General features: G+C 35.9%; 1 pseudogene; it reads right to left on the bottom strand.

The window, feature by feature from the left end:
• Nucleotides 1-4,520: 4,520 nt before the first annotated feature.
• LOC123858293 (T-complex protein 1 subunit zeta-like) lies at nucleotides 4,521-6,564 on the bottom strand (annotated as a pseudogene).
• Nucleotides 6,565-21,488: the final 14,924 nt, after the last annotated feature.

Consider the following 21,488-nt stretch of genomic DNA (forward strand, 5'->3'; position numbering starts at 1 on the left):
TCTCATTTTAACATTAAGTTTATGGAGGAATGACATTCTCAAGGCACAGAGTTTAACCTCAGCTTAATCTGGCCATACTCTATCTCTTGTTCCTAAGGCCCTCCCTTTTGGGCAACTAGAATGACGAATTCTGTTGGCTCTCTTTCTTTATATTTGCTACATCCCCATGAGGATTTTTGACCTCTGGATATACTCCTGTGAATCACTGGCCTTATGATATCTCTCCCAGGTAGCTCAGATAAATTTCTACCTTGCAATAAAAATGATTACTCTTTTCAATAACACTGCCAACTTAGGTATGTTTAACCATTAGTTCATACAAATTTGCATTTTATATTATTTACTAAGTATGTCATATGTTACATAAAATAATATGTTACATAAAGTTACTTTTATTATATATTGCATTACGCAATTATATTACAAAAATGTTTTATTCTAATAATTTTTAATAAAATTAAATAGTTATGTAGACTTTTATGGTTTATAAAGTTTTAGCATATATGAGGTTATTCTATTTTTATAATTTTTTGGAAGAATTGAGGGCACATATTATCACCATCTGAAGAACTGAGTCTCAAACTGGTTCTATAACTTTCCGATTTATCATGTAAGCCATAGGTTTAAGGTTTTAACTTACTGTTTTTAATGGTTTATCTCACTTATTTTCAACTGCACCACACCACAGTATTTTTGATGGTGGAAAAATGGTGAGAGGTGAGATCATGATACAGACTATTGTTCATTTTTGCTTACCTAATTTGTAATGTTGAAAAACCTAGATTCAGATGAAATGTTATTATTAGGTGAAAAAGTGTTAAGATTTTTCCCCCTAGAAAATATTAGTACTCTTATATGTATTAGGTATGATAGACTAATTGGAAATTACAGTGGAAATGAAAAATTCTCTAAAAAGGCAGATTAGAGCTGACTGAAGAAAGAATAAGCCAACTTGAAGAGAGATTACCAAAACATATGCAATGGAGAAATGAAAGGAAAAAAAAAAAGAATCCAGGAAAATGAATGGAACCTCAGAGACCTTTAGGTCATCACCGAAAGTACCAAAATATGCCTAATGGGAGTACCAGAAGGAAAGAAGAAAGAGAAAAGAGGCATAAAAATTATAAGAAACACTAAAGGAAGTTATTCAAACAAGTGTCACCAAACGGTAATTCTAATTGATATAAAGATTGCCATGAAGGTAATTACATAGTAACGAAAAAAGACAGTGTAACTACATATTTCTTTTCTTTTGTTATCTTTATTGATTTTTAAAAATAATGCCATAAGAAATATCTATAAAATTGAACTGTTGGTCTTATAACATATAGAGACACGTCATCTTTGACAAGAACAGCACAATTTAGGGTGGGGGTAAGCTATATTGAAGTAAAGAAGTGACATCAGATATTAACTCTACTCCACAGGAAAAAATGAAAGAGTACCAAAAATAGCAAATAAGAAGGCAAATTAAAAAAAAAAAAACACTATAAATATATTTTTCTTTTTTCTTTTCTTAGTTTCTTCAAGAGACCTAAAATTATATAAAGCAAGGATTATAACACTATATTGTTGGATTAGTAACATATATAGATGTAATATATTTGACAATAATAGCACAAAAGAAGGAGAATGAAGGAAACCATTGTGAAGCAAATTACCTCTCACTGCAACTGTATAAATCTGAAGTATATTGAGATAGATTGAGATGTATGCTATAATCCATAGATCAACCACTAAGAAATAATTCCAAAAACATACAGCTAAAAAGAAAACAGTATATACTTGGCTAATATTCGTTCAGGTGCTACATTTGACCTAGGGTATGGTTCAATGACCTTGACTAACATGACTCATTATCCACCAAAATTCCTTTTTTAATTTTACCTTATTAAAATTAGAGCTGAGGAATAACTAAGTAGCTGAGGACACTGTTTTTCAGCTTCCCTTTTCTGTTAGATGTGGCCATATGACTAATTTTTGTCAGTGGACCATACACAGAAAACCCTAGTCTCTTAAGAAGTAGACATAATTCCTCCATGCTCTATTATCTTTCTGCTGGCTAAATACACATTTCCAATAAGCTTTTGGGGTAGGTAGAATCACCAAATGGGAAATATCATCAATCTCCAAATCCCTACCTAGAGGAGAACTTTCCACCATCCTGTAACACCTACCCTTAACTCATATGTAAGTGACAAATACAGTTCTACTATATTGGAGCTATTCATATTTTTGTGTTTATTTTATTTTTTATAGCAGTATAGCAATTTTTATGAGCAGGCAAATTGACACAGTTCCTGACTATAGTCTCAACAGATCCTATTTGATGGCAAAGAGGTTCTCTTCCAAAAGAAAATCTGAATTTAATTTTATAAAAAAAAGGAATGCTGGTTGTGGGGGTGTCCACATTCTAGATATTTAAATATTGTGCTAAGTAACTTATATGTATGTTACACATAATTACAAGCCAATTTATTGAAATTATTTGCATTCCTCATCATATGCCAATTCTATAAGGGGATTATTATCATCTCATTTGTTGAGAAGACAAAGAAGCTAAAAACATCTAAGTGTATTGAATATTTGTGTTTTAACCAAAATCTTTTTAGCTCTAAAAAGAGTTTTAACCACTCCTTTACCCACCATAAACTAAATTGCTTTGGCTAATTTGTAAGATTCTGGTTTTAGTGTTAACTGACTCTAAAAGTAATTGTTTTTGATATTTTATTTCGCTCATTCTATACAATGCTTTCCAAAAGACAATTTTAATTATATTAAAATGACCTAAAACTTCACTCTCATGGCAATTCACTTTTTTTCAATACATTTAATTCTTTCTTTAAAACCTATCCATTTTATTAAAAACCAGCTATTAGGACTAAAAAAAGAAAAATTGGGGGATAATATTTCCTTTGAGTTTGTCTGGCAGAATTTCATTCATTTTGAGCTATCAGAAACTATACTTTGTGCTAAGTTATATCCGAAGATAAGACCCCCAACGTTTTTATGGTAGTTTGATTAACACTGTGATTCCAGAGATGCAATGCTGTGACGGGGGCCAGACCAAATCGTGAGAATTGTGATGACTGCCTACCTAAGGTTAGTACCAACATGTCTGTCTTTTAAATATATTTAAGCCATGTCACCATGGAAGAAAGAAAAATTTACAGGTCTTTGAGACCCCTCACTTCCTCTTATGTCCCATGTGTAGCCCCCCTCCCCCGCCCAGGAGACCCTGCTGGTTCTACTTTCAAAGTGAGATCTGCACCTGACCACTTTCCCCTCCTACATTGCTGGCACCCCCACATCCCTGTCTTTCTGCTGTCTATTCGCAACATAACAGTCAGAGCTGTCCTTTCTTTTTTAAATATATATATTTTTAATTTTATTTATTTTTGAGAGAGAGAGAATGACAGAGAGAGAGAATGAGAGGGGTGAGGTTCGGAGGGAGAAGCAGACTCCCTGCTAAGCAGGGAGCCTGATGCGGGACTCGATCCTGGGACTCCAGGATCATGACCTGAGCTGAAGGCAGTCGCTTAACCAACTGATCCACCCAGGCGCCCTAGAGCTGTCCTCTCAAAATAGGAACCTAAACAATCCCATCTTCCCCACAAATCCCACCCATGGCTCTTTGCTAAGTCACTCACAAAATAATTGAAAGTTCTGAAATAGCTTTATTGGTCCTACATAATTAGCCCCACTTTCTCATCTCCTATTATTCTCCTCCTTGCTTCCAGCAAACCATGCTTAATCAAACCCTTGAGGTGACCCCTTCCAGCCTTAGATCCTTCCCGCTGCACTGCCTCTGTTTCAGATGTACTCCCCCAGGTTTTTGCAATGCTTGCTCTCTCAGCTTCAAGTCTTGGCTCGCTAAGGCCTACCCTACTAATTTGTGTAAAATTCAACCTACATTCAAGGGACTCCTTCCACCGCTAAAACACCTAATTCTGCTCTGTTTTCTTTTCTTCTATAGCACTTCCTACTGTTATATGTTTTACTTAAAATAAATTATAATAAATACAAAGATTTATATTTATACTTATACATTTAATTTTATATATTACCTTGATATATGTAATTTATATATGTAATATGTGTTTACATATATAAATACTATAAAATATGAGCTCCATAAGGACAGAAGTGTTTAATTAATTAATTAATATTTATTTTTTGTTTTTCAAGGAACATTTAATAACAAGGTAGATAATATATACTTACCTAACATGATACTTTTATATCACTGAAGCTAAAGCAAATCATCCTGTCCACTGGGTAAAAACAGACTGCTTAATGTGTGAACACAGTAGTACAGTTTTTAAAAATACTGTAATTATAATTTCGGAACTTCAGAATGTGAATGTCAGTGTTCTCTCTTTTTTTTTTTTTTTTTTTCATATGGGAAAAGAAAATTCCTTTGAAAAGTATTTGAAGCTTGGACAAAAATTCCATAGCTATATTCTTGGGATCACTCTGTAGAGTCTTCATGATTCAGATGATACAAGGGAAGCTTCAGTTCAACCTTTTAGAGAAGACATTCCAGCCCGTGTGATCTCCTCAACTAGGAGAACATTGGTGGCAATCATAGTGCAGGAGTGAAGAAGCTATTCCTTGACACAATAATTATCCCACAGGCAGACTTCTGCTGCTACCATTGGTTCACCTGTGTTCAAGTCCACACCCACAAGATGACCTGATTCTGATTGTTCTGCTTGAACTTTAGCATTTCCTGAAGGTCAAAACCAGAGTTCTGAGCAAGAACCTTGGGAATAATGAGCAAGGCATCAGCAAGTGCTTGAACTCCAAGTTGGGCCCTGCCCTTTACACTGGGCTTATAGTTAATCAAGGCTTCTCCAAGGCCACCTCCGCTGCCCCAGCACCTGGAACTACATAGCCATCATCAGTAGCATTTTTAACAGCCTGCAAGCCATCTCTTATTTCATCTTTTTTTTTTTTTTAAGATTTATTTATTTATTTTAGAGAGAGAGAGAGAGAGAGAGTGCGTGAGCCAGCAGGGGGAGGGACAGACAGAGAAAGAGAATCCTGAAGCAGACTTCCCACTGAGCATGGAGCTAAACTCAGGGCTTGATCTCAGGACGCCAAGATCACGACCTGAGCCGAAATCAAGAGCTGACTCTTAACCCCCTGAGCCACCCAGGTGCCCCTCTTATTGCATTTTTTATTTGAGTGTGTGTGTGCTTATTTGATGCTTTGACCAATAATGTGACAATGAGGATTGTTACATTTCTCAATAAAGGTGAATTTCTCTTCTCCCAAAGTATACTCATAAACAAGTCCTGCATGTCCCAATCGGGATTTAGATCATCCAAAGAATTTAGAACTACTCCACCACAAGCAAGAGTCAGCCTTTCCATATTTCTTCCTTTAGCTCTACTCAAAGCTACTATGTCTTCTTTTGCGAGAGCATTTGAGGAAAAGGGGTCACTTCCCTTTTGATTAATAACGACAAATCCTTTATCTGAATCACCACAGACTTTCATTTTCAGTTCTATTATTTTTTTAATTTATCTTCAGTGAATTTTCTTTCAGCTTTTAGGAGTTTCTCTCTCTCTTGTGCACCCTTGTAAAAAAAGCCAGAATTCACTTCTGGCTTTTTCATATTCTAATGACACATTGCATGTGAGGATGTATGTGCAACCTCTTTTTCTTTTTCATATCAGGGTGCTGTGCCCCAAAAAAGACCTCTGATAAAGCTTGTATCAGTTTCAGATTTATGTTTCATCTCCATGATTTCAATCACGAAGAGGTCAATAGGTTCATCTTGTTTTTTAATGGCAAAAATGGAGTCCACTACAGCCTCTGTTAAGACATTAGCAAAAACAAACAAACAAACACATCAACAAGTTCAGTAGGCACTTTTGTTTTTAAGATTTTATTTATTTTGACAGAGAGAGAGAGAGACAGCGAGAGAGAGAACACAAGCAGGGGGAGTGGGAGAGGGAGAAGCAGGCTTCCCACTGAGCAGGGAGCCCGATGTGGGACTCGATCCCAGGACCCTGGGATCATGACCTCAGCCGAAAGCAGACGCTTAACGACTGAGCCACCCAAGCGCCCCACAGTATGCACTTTAGTATGAAGAAATGTTCTGGCCACATCTATAAGTGCTTCCTTGTCCATTTCTCTGCTTATTTTGACTTGTTCCAGAAACTAAAGTGCCTTTTCCTTTGCAGCTTCAAATCCTTCTGTTATTATTCTGGGATGAAGAACTTCAGAAATGTAGAGAGCCCGTTTCAGCAGCTCTCCAATGATTAGGACATTGGAAGTGGTACCATCACCAGTTAGGCTATGCTGGGCTGTTGCTACTTTGGCTTATAAGGTGGCTGTTGGGTGTTGAATTTGCATTTCATGAAGCAGCATATTACCATCTTTAGTAAGTTTGATGTCTCCAGCACCAGAAACAAGCATCTTTATGGAGTCCTTAGGATCCAAGTTAGTCCTCAGCACATCCTACACCCTCTGGGCTGCACTGATGTTGACCGCCGGTGCCGCCTGGACTTGGGGCACCTTGGCCTTGGGGTTCAGGATCTTCACATCCGCCATTACTAACCAGCACAGGAAGAGCTGTTGCATTTTTTTTAGTGAAAATAGTGCCTAGTACAGAATTGACTCTCAATACCTATTTGATAAAGAATGGATCTGGTCATTTAATTAAATAACAAGTGTTTTCTCTCAAGTGGTATTGGAAGGTAATGTCATTTTTTTGATAATTGCTTTTGATTTGTTTGAAGAAGGCTCTATAATAACATTTTAATATAGCAGCATCTCATTCTAACACAACAGGGGAATGTTGCCCACATACTCACCACTTTGAGTGAATAATCAAATAATTTAATCTGAACTATTCGTGGCCCTGAAAATGCTTAGTGTTTCATGGGGGAAAAAATGGAAATCAATTTTACTCAAATGCTTTAAATTTACTATAATTGAATATTAAGCACTCACACATGCATTGTTATACATTCTTATAAAAACTGTATAATATAGATTTTTTTTAATTAATTTTTGAATACAATTGACCCAAGGACACATAGCTGAAGTCTTCATGAAGCTTCTAAGATTCTAAACTCTATGCTCTCCCCACAACTTCTTCATGTGAGATAAAAGGAAGGTAAAATTCCCATCTAAAGTACGTTTATCAGACTTCTATGGCATAAAAAAAGATATAAAGTAAAATTTTGGAATATGATAGTAACAATACTATAGTATTAAATATTTTAAGTATATAAAAAAGATGAATATTCACAGAATAAGAAACCTCAAATACTACTTCAGAAAACAAGTTAGTTAAAATGTTCAAGTCCTATTTTCATTTCTTTTTGCAGTATCTAGCCTCACCAGGATATCCTCCACAACAGAGTGAGCTTTAAAGTTCACAAAATTTGATTCAACATTGGCATATCGACCTGACTTCAAAGGGATTTACACTGCCGAAGAATTTCACTGAGTTCAAGAAAGAAAGGAGAATCTCAACTGCCTGTGAAATCTAACTTCAGAGTACCTGGTACCTTCAACAAAATTAGATACATCTGGGTATCAAAAACAGGGATTTGAAAGTACAGTTCAATTCATACAGAATATTTCTTTTTTAATTTCCTGTTTGTTGAATATTTATTGTGATGTGACCATAGGAAAACCAAAAGTTGCAAGTTTAGTATTTCAGAGATAAAGCTTTGTTGAAGCGCATACTTAATTCTAAGTGAGAAACAACATTGACATAAACTTATCTTCCCCTATCGATTCGTATGTGCAGCACTGTTCTACCAATCTCATTTTTACCTTTCCCACAAAGGCTTGTCTTGCCATCTTCTTCTCTTGTTTGTGGTCATGGGTTCCCCGGACCTCCAACTGCCACCACCTTTCCCTTCCCCCACCCTGCTTCATTGTAGCATTGCTAAAAATTTCCAACTATGGAAGTGTTACTTATCCTAAGAAGCCCACTCAGATTTTCCCCGTTTTATAGTGTTTCTTGTTATTTCCAAGACTATATATTTTAGCATCTAAATATTCACCTGTATGAATAAGACTCTAATTCATTTGTATTTCTCAATTGATCCTTGTCTCTGAATCTAGTAAAGGAAAAATTAGTCCATTGTTTTGAGTCAAACTGTTAGATTGGATCATTATGAACCCCGCCCCATTATGCATGATGTGTATATGGGGTGAGCAGAAAGTGATGATTAAATTTATAGTTACTAAGTAAGGCCATTTTCTTGAAACATAAATACTTTGCGATTAATAACAATGCCTATTCTTTATTTTATACAGAACCATTCCATATGCATTATCTTCTTTAACTCTCATAACAATCCTATTGATTTTCAGATTTTACATAAATGAGGTATTTGAAAAGTATTACTTTTGGAGAGATTGATATCCAGTAATAGAAATTTTAATAACTACATTGGGAGTTATATGCTAACTTATGAGGAAAACGCTATAATTATCTCCATTTTGTTAGTAAGGGCATTAAGATTTAGAGAGATTAAATCACTCATCCATGCTTACAGAGTCAAAGTCAATATTCAGTTCCAGGTCTTCTCTCTCCAGAGCAAAAGCTCTTAACCACTATGCTTATTAGAATTTAGAACTGAAGACACCTTAGAATTCATTTAGTCAAAACTTCTCACCTTACAGATGAAAAAATTGGGGCAAAAAATAGTTTTCTGCTCAAGTCTGTAAAGCTCATAGAGAAAAACCATCCTTCAAGCCTCTGTCCTTCACCTTTACCACCTTAGCCTGCAACAGTTGCTCCCTACTATCATCCTTAGGAGAGTCCACGGTCTACACCTCTCTTCAAGGGTCAGAGCCTGCCGGCTGCTAATTTCTGGCACCTCATTAATTTACCTTCGCTGGAAGTGGAACTCCAGATCTTCTTTTGACCCTAGACAATAGGGTAAAGGTGAGGTCTTAGAAACATCTATTAGTGGGTTTACTTTTGATCCCTATTTGGGGAGGAACAAACCTACTAAGTATGTTTCTTCATCTCTGTTAATTAAGTTTATGAGTTTTAGTGAAGCCATTTGTAACTCCTGAGAGTTACTTCTTCACACCAAGGATGGATATATTACTGAGGGTTCCCCAAGGAAACAGAATTTATAAGCTGTATATATATATATATATATATATATATATATATATATATATATATATATATTTCAAGAAAATGGCCTTACTTAGTAACTATAAATTTAATATATATATATGTATATGTATATACATATATATACACATATATAAACTTATTATAGGAATTGGCTTATGCAATCATAGAGACCAAGAGGTCCCACAGTCCCCAGTCTACAAATTTGAGAACCAGATGTGTCAGTAGCTATAATTCAGTCTGAGTCTGTCTGACGGCCTGAGAACCAGGGAAGCCTATGGCATAAATCCCAATCTGTGTCCAAAGGCCTGAAAACTAGAAGTACCAATGTCCCAGGGAAGAAGGATATGGATGTCTCAGTTCAAACACAGAGGGAATATGCCCTTTCCTTGCCGTTTTGTTCTATTCAGACCCTCAAAAAGTAGGGTGACACACACCCATACTGGGGAGGACCATCTACTTTACTCAGTTCACCAATTCAAAGCTTCTGAAAAACTCTCAAAGGTACACACAGAAATAATATTTTACTAGCTATGTGGGTATCGTTTAGCTCTGTCAAGTTGACACATAAAACCAGCCATCACAATGGGGTGTGAGACTGAGGGCAGGTATTATATTAATTCTGGTGCTGGGTTCAGGCTTTGGTTAGGGAGAGAACACATTTTCTTTTTTTTTTTTTTTTAAACATTTTATTTATTTATTTGACAGAGAGAGAGACAACAAGAGAGAGAACACAAGCAGGGGGAGTGGGAGAGGGAGAAGCAGGCTTCCTGCAGAGCAGGGAGCCCGATGCGGGGCTCGATCCCAGGACCCTGGGATCATGACCTGAGCTGAAGGCAGACGCTTAATGACTGAGCCACCCAGGCGCCCCAGAGAACACATTTTCTACAAGTGTATTCACAGTCCTGTTTTTCTACCCTAGTAACTTCCAAGACTACTTGATTTCATGCTGCTCCTAAAAACAACAACAACAACAAAAACACACAAAAGCAAACAAAATGACAACAAAAAAACTCTTATAGCATTAACAACCTTAAACCTATTCAATAAAATGTAGAAATGAGAAGAATTTAAAACATTTATTTCATTTTCATTTGAGGTCATTTCATTTTTTAACAGTTTAAATGGTTTTATTGTGCCCTTTTGATGCTAAAGATACAGAAGATGAAAAAGATATAGTTCCTGCACAGAACAGTTTAATTTGCAGAAGATGGGGTTAAGCATCTGACTCTTGACCTTGGCTCAGGTCATGATCTCAGGGCCCTGGGATTGAGCCCCTTGTCGGGCTCCACACTGGCCGTGGAGCCTGCTTAAGATTCTCTTTCTCCCTCTCCCTCTGGCCCTTCCCGCGCCATGCACGTGAAATAAATAAATAAATAAATAAATAAATAAATAAATAAATAAATTGCAGTGGGAGACATGAATATATAAATAGAATATTTCAGCACATTGTGGTAACTTAGTACTAAAAAAAGGCATTTTATTTTGGAATAAAAGACAAATTTTTTTTTAAAGATTTTATTTATTTGACAGAGAGAGACACAGCAAGAGAGGGAACACAAGCAGGGGGAGTGGGAGAGGGAGAAGCAGGCTTCCCGCGGAGCAGGGAGCCCAACGCGGGGCTCGATCCCAGGACCCTGGGATCATGACCTGAGTCGAAGGCAGACGCTTAACGACTGAGCCACCCAGGCGCCCAAAAGACAAAATTAATATGTAGTATTTTATTTTTAAGTAAAGTAATGACTTCTAAAGAAAGTTATTAAAAAGGATAATAATTAATTTATGGAAAAATAAAAGTAATTTGAATATGTTTAAAAAAAATAAAACATGGATTGATTAAGCAGCTCATATTGGAAAGTTTAGACTCCAAAATGCTGCTGCTTTAGGTTTTTCTCATAAGGCGAGCTGTAGCAGAGATTCTTAGCTCATTACCAAACATCTTTCTTTTCCTGCTGGGGACATAGCAAGACTAAATATTCCTACCTTACTTCCAAATGGACTTGACAGTGACTGATTTCTCACCAATAGAATGTGAGTGAAAAGAATGGGCACCATTTCAAGGCATGACCATAAAAACTTCCCATGTGTAAACCCTATGTATTATCTCTCCTTCCATTTTGATTTGGATGAGCATAACGATTGGTGGAATAGGGGACCCATAGATGGAAGGACTTTGGTCCCTGGATCCCTAAGTCACTGAATAGAAGAGAATCTCCTAATAATCAGGGTCATCTTTTTATGGCTTTTAAGTGAACAAGAAATAAGGTTCAATGATGGTTGGGTCATTATAATTTGGGGTTTATTGTATACATCAGATAACATTATCCTAATATGTCAGCACTTATTTTTTTTACCTGAAATATAAGCACAACCCTCGCTATTCTGCCATATAAGGGTTAATTGAGCATGGTTTATAGAACCACAGAATTTTAAGTCACAGATTGTGGGGAATATTAACCATAGGACATTAGACACAATTTAGTCCACCAGCCTCATTTTAGAGGTGAGGAAATTGATCTAAATTACCAAGAGCAATCCCAACCCCTTCTCTTTGTTGCCTTGGCTCCAGGGTTAATAACTGTTTCTACAATAGCTACTTTTTTTTCTCTTTTCACCTTTTCAGTTACCTCATTAACAACTTTGTATCTGGTTAACAATCCTTCATATTGAATTTCCATTTTTCAACTAATTGTGGTTTCTGTTTCCTTTCTGGAGCCTGGTATGGACACGGATGGTCTTCCTCTCCTGGTGAAACAAACAAGGATATAAAGCAAATTACAAGTTATCCTGATTGTCTCTTCTGAAATTGTCTAGGAGGAAGGGTACAAATTTCAGTGGTATCAAATGCTTCCCTCCACACTGAATCATGGGTGGAGAATACACGGCACAGAGGCTGTTCCAGGATGGCTCTTACTCTTAATTAACTTTGTTTAATGTCAAGACACACATGGGGGGTGCCTGGGTGGCTCAGTTGGTTGAACGACTGCCTTCGGCTCGGGTCATGATCCCGGAGTCCCGGGATCGAGTCCCACATCGGGTTCCCTGCTCGGCAGGGAGTCTGCTTCTCCCTCTAACCCTACCCCCTCTTGCGCTCTCTCTCTCACTCTCTCTCTCTCAAATAAATAAATAAAATCTTTAAAAAAAAAAAGACACACATGGGTGCTTTCGTGTAGTTGAGAATGACTAACGCATGTTATAGTCATTATAAGGTTAATTTAAACAAATGTTTTTTTAAAACAATAGGTTAAAAACTGGAATTCTTGTGTTCCTCTATCTTTAATTCCCTTAGGAATTGCTTAAAACTTTCAGCAAGGTGAACATAAAGAATTTCTCTATTTACTAAATCTTAATTTCTCGTTTATATTGTCTAGATATTCTGGATTTCTTTTCTCAGCCTAATACTTTTCTCTGCTGGCGAAGTGAGGTAAGCATTTCTATGCATTATGATGCTTATATTTAATGAAAAATTCTTAGCTCCATCTAAATGCTTGCTGAAAATAGAGTCACACTTTTATTACTTGTATTTTCAGATTCATTCACTCTGCATTCACTGTAAGATGTACTGCCCATTCCTTTTTATCCAGACATGACTTTTCTTCCAATATGGTTGACCCTACAGATTTATTATATGTCTATATTCCTGATACAGCTGCTTCTGATTTTTCTCCCACAGTGGGGACAACAAGAATCTTACCCTGCTTACTTTTTGATTAGAGGACTATCTCAGACTAGAAAGAGATTCAGACTCTTTTCCACACTATGAAAAACAGAGCCAATATTCCATTTCTTAAGTAAAATAATTAAGCATATGACTTTGGCTATAGCCGCTCAGGTGTCTTAACAACTGTTTAACTGTTGCATTTCCAGGCGTTTTCTTCCCTTCCCAGTTGACTTATCCATTTTGTGCTTACCACACACCTAGGATGCATTCTGAAGGGTATGGCATGGGCAATGGCCAATACGGCTGCCTCTCACAATTGTCCCTCCCATGTAGCCCTGTCACAGAATTCTAAGACTATCTTTCTGTTCCACTTACTTCCTTTTGTTTTCCAGCAAATTTCTGAGGATTTTTAAGGATTGCCTTGCCTTTCATATCAGATGCAGATGATTGTCCTGAAACTCAGATCTATTTTACAAGCTCACAAGAGAGAGTCACTCCTTAGCAGCCCAGCAGATGTCTCAGGGGCCTAGGCCTAGCAAAGCAAAATTTGTCAACAATCCCACCCAGTATAAGATGTCTGCTAGCCCCATTGTCAGTTAGTGGCACTAAATAGAACCTGAATTTGTGTCCCTTTATTTTTTATTGTTTATTTTATTGTTATTATTATTATTATTTATTATTATTATTTTAGAGAGAAGGAGTGTGCGCATGCATGCGTATGAGCAGGGAGATGGGAGGAGCAGAGAGAGAGAGAATCTTAACAAGGCTTCACACCTAGCACGGAGCTCAACACAGATCCAATTGCATGACCCTGACATCAAGAATCAAGAGTCAGACACTTAACTGACTGAGCCACCCCAGGTGCCCCTGGGTCCCTTTAAAAGCGAAGTTTTCTCAGTCTGACAGCAGAAGAGAAAGAGTGATTCAAAGAATGAGAAGGACTCAATGAGCCATTGCTACTTCAAAGATGGAAGGGGCCATGCACAATGAAATAGAGGTGCCTTTGGGAAAGAGAGTAGAACCTGTCTGGCAGTTATCAAAGAAATGGAATCTCAGTTCTACAACCACAAGGAAATGAATCTTGCCAACAACCTGAATGAGCTGAGAAGTAGATTCTTCACCTGGGTCTCCAGATAAGAGCCCAGCCCAGTAGACACTGATTTTTTTCTAATAATACTTGTAACAGAGAACCCAAGTGAGCCTACTTGAACTTCTGACCAACAGAACTGTGTGATAATAAATGACTGTTGTTTCAAAATGCCAAGTTTTGGTAACATGTTTCATAGAATTAGAAAAATAGCACAGTATTCTTACCCAAATTTCACTATCTATTGTAATGAAAAAATTTTAAAAATGAGATTTTATTGGGCTCATACGGATTTGGGGGACGAATTGTTCAATTGTTTTGAAAGCTAGTATTTTAATATAACTGCCATCTTTTTTATAAATGCACTATTTTTAATTTAAAAATTAATTTTATATGATTGACATTTATTTCTATTTTATATTTTGGTGGTTTTCTTCCATAGTACCATAAGCCATAATGACAATAACAATAAATTCAAAAAAAATTTGCTATATCTTAAAGTTTCTGATTATATAGCACATATCTATATCATGAAATATTGCCCAGCAATAAAAAATAATACATTATTGATACATAAAACTGTTTGGATGAATCTCAAGGGAATTATTCTGAGTAAAAGCAAAACAAGACAAAAATTTACATAGTGTATGATTCAATTTATATAATATACTTGAAATGACAGAATTATAGAAATGAAGAATTGATCAATGGTTGGTAGAGCTTAGGAACAGAAGGACAGGGATGGGTAAGAGGTATGTGTGTATAAAGATAAAAGAGCAATATGAAGGATCCTTTTAATGATGGAACTGTTCTGGGTGCCTGGGTGGCTCAGATGGTTAAGCATCTTCCTTCGGCTCAGGTCATGATCCCAGGGTCCTGGGATCGAGTCCCACATCGGACTCCCTGTTCAGTGCAGAGCCTGCTTCTCCCTCTCCCTCTGCCATTCCTTCTGCTTGTGCTCTTCTGTCTATCTCTCTGTCAAATAAATAAATACAATCTTTAAAAAAAAAAAGATGGAACTGTTCTGTATTATTACTGGGTTGGTGGATATAAAAAATTACACATGTAATAAAATTTTGTAAAACCAAACACACACAATAACATTCTCAAGCTGGGTAAAATATAAGATACTGGCAAATAATGAGTCAGCCTTGAAAATATATACTTGATAAAATATAGTCAGTCAAGAAATGAATTAAAATAAAGAACTTAGTGATGCTACATGAAAGGCTTAACTTAGAAATTTTGAGTAATAGATTTATTTAATGCACTGAGTCTAATCAAAATTTAAAAATATATTAAAACATTGAAAGAAAAATTACCTACTGCAAAAATATTTCTTTGGGTATAAAGATGCAAGTCATGACATATAGAGCTAGTAAAAATCATGGATTGATGAGTGCAAGCATAAATCCACTAATGTTCCTATTACTTAGGGAAGGCGGTCAGTAAAGACACCTTTATGGTGAAGGAGGTAGAGAAAGCGGGAAACTCAAGATGACTCTTAGTTATTAGGCTCAGATAAATGTCTTAATGGTGAAACCTTTTACCAAGATAAGGATTATGAGAAAATAAACAGATTGGGCCATGTTGATTTGAACATCCCATCAGAAGAGGTACCTAGTAGGTAGGAAATATATGAGACCATAGATCAGAGAAGTGTAGACTAGTGTTCAAGTCTGAATAAAAATCACTGGAAATGCAGGGTATGGAAAAAATTTCCCAGGGTGGGTATAGAATGAGATTAAAGAGGGGGGGCAAAACCAGAATCTTGGAAAACAGAAATATTTAAAGAGTATGAAGAGGAAGAGGAGAATGCTGAGAAGAAATAACCAAAGAAATTGAAGGGGACTTAGTATAAGTAGTCTAATGGACACCAGAGAGGAGAGATTTTTCAAGAAGGGAGTAATCAAATTTGTCAAACATAAGAGGGGTCCAACAAGAATCTAAATTGAAAAGAAGCACTTATAATAATTGAGAAATTATTGTTGACTTTAGTTAAAACAGTTTCAGTATAATTATTGGCATTGGAGATGGGAATAGAGATATTAGGTAGACAGATGATTGTTCTCAGTTGAGGATGGAGCGAGGGATAAGAAAGTGGTGATAGTAACTGGTAATTGTATTTGGGGACGTTTCTTGTTAAGAGCAGAAAAATAGTGCCCTATAGGATCTAAGGAGGTAAATTTTACACATGAAAGTTTCTGAAGCACATACACTGAGGGGGAGTAGCTAATAAAGAGAGAAATTACAAATATGAGAGAGAAAGAAGAAAACTTGCAATGGAGCATGGCTCTGTTCCTAAATACGTAAAAGTGAATATGATCCAATTTGTATTTTTACATGTTTATATTTCTGGAAATGGAATTAAAAAGATATACTGCTGACTTTAATTTATTTTTCAATGTCCTGTGATTTATATATAAGACTTCAGAATTGAACTGTAGTTCAAATAAGGTAATTCAAAATAATTACACAATTGATGGGATTAATGGGCTGTGACTATAGTGGAACATAATTTATTTAGCTCAACACTTTTAAACCTTGTCATTGATGTGACAGCATATACTTGTTCTTTCCAACTAATATCTGATTAAGGCATTTTTACAATCCCAATCACCACCACTGTGTGACATTCCACAGCCAGGAGTGGGTGATACTATATTAATTCACACATAGATGCACTGATGGCACTTAGCCTTCAATGTGAATGGATATTGCACATTTCATGCTCTGTCATGTCTCATTGCATTAATAGCCATGTGTGTGGTGAGGTCCATAATCTATGGCTATTTCACAACATTCTCAAATATACTTGTCACAAAAGGAGTAGCCAAGTACTTCATTAAGCAATCCTCTCTCCATAAAGCATGTGTTTCCAGAAGCAGGTTGGCATTTGAAGTAATGTAACTTGCTTTTATCTGTGTAAGGTTGAAAAGGCACATGTAATTTTAGTTAACTCTTAACTCACATCACATCTTTCCTTCAGAAGTCAAATAGTGTTCTGATAAGACCTCTCATTTACCAGTTACTTTTCTTTCTATGGAGTGGATATGCTCAGTTCTACCACTAGCTATTTGTAAACTTAAGGCTAGCATGTAACTTCTGCAAGCTTCTGTTTCACATCTATAAAACACAGCTACATAGTAGGCTTATGATTAAGCTTACATTATATAAGGTAATGTATATAAAGCTCCTAGAACCTAAAAATAAGACACTCCAAAGTCTATATTTCATTTCCATATTATAAACGAAAAGTAGAAGAGTGTTTGCAACTACAAAGAACTAGATACAAAGCTATAAAATTAGTCATGTGGGTATTGTGGACTCTCCATAACTTTATGAACATGTATTTTATTCTTTTTGGACTGGAATTTTAGAGAGACTCATGGAACACAGTGAAAATTTTCTGGATTCCTTACTGATGATTGACTTTACTAAGAAGTTCTTTCTAAATCTATGGTTACAACAGTTCCTAGAACGTGGGACAAAGAAGGCAACATGCAGCAACAACCCCAACGATGGGTACTTTCTGTCCATCTTTTATCAGTGGCTTTGAAACTCCCCTTTTCTCAGGATATGAAACCATATGATTACTAGAATTTCATGTGAGAAATCACTTTATTGAGAGAATTCAAAGTATTCCTGTTATGCTTGCTCTGAGGCAAAAACTTTTAAAGTTTTGAAATGCCTAGGCTTGGAGGTGGAGGAAACCAACTTCTGGATCCTTAAGGCAGATATATATATTTTTTGCAAGAGACCAGAGACTCTGTTGGGGTTTCAACGTAAGGAATAAGAGAATTGGCACTGGGGCGCCTGGGTGGCTCAGTTGGTTAAGTGACTGCCTTCGGCTCAGGTCATGATCCTGGAGTCCCGGGATCGAGTCCCGCATCGGGCTCCCTGCTTGGCAGGGAGTCTGCTTCTCCCTCTGACCCTCCTCCCTCTCATGCTCTCTCTATCTCACTGTCTCTCTCTCAAATAAATAAATAAAATCTTAAAAAAAAAAAGAGAGAGAGACTTGGCACTGGACTTTCCTCTTCAGAAAGTTCTGAGTTCCAAAACAGATACCTAACAATGCAAATTCTGATACAAGTATTAGATTGAAAATATCACAAACTTCTAGACAGAAAAAACAACTTACCTCAAATGTAGAAAACTATTTGAGGACATGAAGAAGTTCTGAGCCTATATATTACCATCATATTCCAAATACCATCATATTCCAAACTTCAGAAAAATATTTGAAAAAAGATTCTAAGCAAACATCACATGAAAAATAATAAAAACTTCAAGATGAGGAAATAAGAGGAATGAAAAAAAAGTAATAAAAGAACCTTGTGATACATACTTATGGAGAAGGATAGACTGTATAGTATTGAGGAATACAAAAGCTAAAAAAAGAACTTTTGAGATGAAAGGGAGCTCTTGTAAGGGAAATTCCAGGTAGCCTTAGCTATCTTCATCACAATAAAATATTGAGGGTGAGTGAAGACAGGGAGAGAAATAAAATAATTACAACAGTATCTCCAGAATGGAGAAAGGGGATGGTAAAGACAAAAGAGGGGATTGGAGTACTAGAAATAAGAATATTGTGTTCAGGGAAATAGAGGGGAATTTGAACATCTTTCATGGAGAAATGTTTGGTTATAGTCTTTGACTCTAAGATCAGGGAAAGAATATGTAATCATTAATAGATGGAAATTGGCAGTAGAAATTCTGTGTTAGCAAGAAAAAGAAAATAGAATGAAGAACACTTGAACAAAGAAGCAAAGGCAAATGAAGTGGAAATAAGGAATCAATAAAGTAAAATAAGTAATAAACATGAACTAAAATAAAATAAATAAAATCAAGTATATCATTCATTACATATAATATAAACAGACTAAAATCTTCCCATCAAAATAAACTATCAGACTGAGGTTAAAAAAAAACAAAAAACAATTTTGACGCTGCTTACAATATACACACCCTAAGCATGATGAAACTTAAAAGTTAAAATTAAGAAGTGAACAAATAGATAACAGGCATATGCAAACCAAAGACAAGTAAGAGTGGTGATATTGATGTAGACAAGTTGGACTTTAAGATTAAAAACAATAAACAGGATAAAGGAGAACATCGGGTAATAAGTCATACTTAGGAAGGAGATATGAGTCATAAATCTATATGTGCAAAATAAAAAAACAAGTAAAAACAAAACATTGTAATGAGAAATTAATGAACTTGATAAAAGTAGTCCTACTGGGAATAATCACTATAACTCTCTCAAGATTGGGTAGATTGAATAGTGACTTGGATGGTTATAAATCAGTCCCAGAAGTCAGATTTTCCCTATTTTCCAGAGGAGGTAAAATAAAACATAAGGGAATCGAGCACAATAAACTAAAGAAAATTGATGTGATTTGTTTCTGTTTATAGTCTTGCATTATATTATTCCAGAAAGCTTAATTTTACTCTACTTGGAAACCTGCAATAATTAAATTTAGAAAATACTTGTTCCTGCTTATCTTTCTTGCTTATATGTAAGGAAGCCATGAACCAAGAAAAAACAAACAAACAATGAGAATTGGCCTATCATAATTATAGACTTACAATATTCGTGGCACTGATTTAGTATTAAAGATGAAGGCTGCTAAAGGGGGACTGAGTGTAGTTATATTCTTTAATGAAGGAAACTAGGAGAAGAGAACTAGAAAGTTGTTTACCGCTCTTTTGACTTTGTCTTTAGTTTGTAGGGGATATATTTCCCCTGTTGCGGGAAAACTTGCAAAAGCTCCAGGTTTTTGATGTATGGTATCTGAACTCCAAAGAGAATGTAATCTTTGTGGCAAGCAATCCAAAAGAAGTCCTCATGGAATTTGAGCAAGCTCTGAAAAAGATAACGATGGCAGCAGGATGTTTCGCTAGAAATGCAAACTTCTAAGGACAAACAGTAAAGAGTGCAGTCCTAGTTTATTCAGTTTTTATGTCTGGTGTGTACTAATAATTTCTATATTTCTAACAATCTCACGGCGATCAGAGTGATTTTCCTCCCAAAATATGTAAAAACACAATTAGAATAATGTTTAACTCCAATTCCTAGAATCAAATTCTATCTTTCACATGTTCGAATGTGTGGTATCTTAACACCTAAGGGATGTTTATCATTTCCATATTAGAAAAAAACTCAGAATATTCACTGCAGAAAAAAACTATGTTTAGGACAGAGATATATACTCTTTTAATATCTAGCAATAAAGTTACAATAATAATAGTAAAATACCTGCTAAATTAATATGATGGAATATAATGCTCTGTTGTAATTTCTAGTAATACTTATTAAAGTGAATGACTATTAATAGATAAGGTACTGATAATAGATATTAGATATAATGTGAAATATTTCACATATTGAAAACCATACCTGGTTATGTTTGATGACTAGGAATTAGTTGACAGAATTTTCAGTTTTACATGGTTTTATGTGACCTGATTTAAAAGAACAAAAAACACTGACAAGGAAATACTGATTCATTTTTCTTCTAATAAGTCAATTATCTTAATTCAATTCAAATATAAAAGATCAAAAATCAAAGATAATTTAATTATCTGAATAATTCATTATACATCACCCAGAAATTTATATCAATTTTGAAACAATTTATATTTTCACAATGGATCCCTTTGTCTTAGGTCGAATACCCTCAGAAGCCAGCTTGAGACATGGATTTGAGCACACATAGTTTATTTGGAAGAGGATCTGATCCCAGGAAGCACCAGTGGGACAGTGGGAAAATACAACATGGATAGGAAGAAAGCCAACGTTAATTAATGGTAATGAGTAAATCATTACTCTGTAACTGGGGCCCAAACCTCTAGAGGATCTTCAAGAGATTATAAAGAGCACCCTTCACAGTTGTCACACTCGAAAGGGAAGGGATTCAATGGTTGAAAGCTGCTCCCAGGGAAGCTAACTCCTTAGAGCTGTTCTGTATAAGCACTTCTCCATCAGAGAAAGTTCTCAGGCAATGAATGGGTCCCTGGAGCACGCAGTAGGAGGGTTTTGGGTTGGCATACAGGAGACAGGATATGGGTGGGGCACTACTCCATGCTTCTACACATTTTGAGGGCATAATGAAGTCCACAGCATCTGTTTGTTTTCTACTAAAGGAAATGTAAAAAATGATAAAACCACAAGATTATGTCAGCTGATTGACTAACAATTTTACCTAAACTATTATAATAAATGTTAGTGTTATATAGTGAAAAGTACCTGGATTTTATGTTTTAACATATTTGGGTTATATAACCAGTTTCACATATATATATATATATTTTTTTTTTTAATTTTATTTATTTATTTGTCAGAGAGAGAGAGCACAAGCAGGAGGAGAAGCAGGCAGAGGGAGAAGTAGGCTCCCCGCTGAGCAAGCAACCTGATGAGGGACTCAGTCCCAGGACCCTGGGATCACGACCTGAGCTGAAGGCAGATGCTTAACCAACTGAGACACCCAGGCATCCCTCACTCATATATTCTTATAGCTGTGTGACTTTCAGAAAGTTTCTTAAGCTTTCTGAACCTGTTTCCTCAGTGAGAGAGCAGGCTGCGTTACATGAATTATATTACAATGAAATGA

The sequence above is a fragment of the Mirounga angustirostris genome, unplaced genomic scaffold (assembly GCF_029215605.1).
Source record: "Mirounga angustirostris isolate CCGP_5_RB_7025 unplaced genomic scaffold, mMirAng1.0.hap1 SCAF_4, whole genome shotgun sequence".
Classification (NCBI taxonomy): Eukaryota; Metazoa; Chordata; class Mammalia; order Carnivora; family Phocidae; genus Mirounga; species Mirounga angustirostris.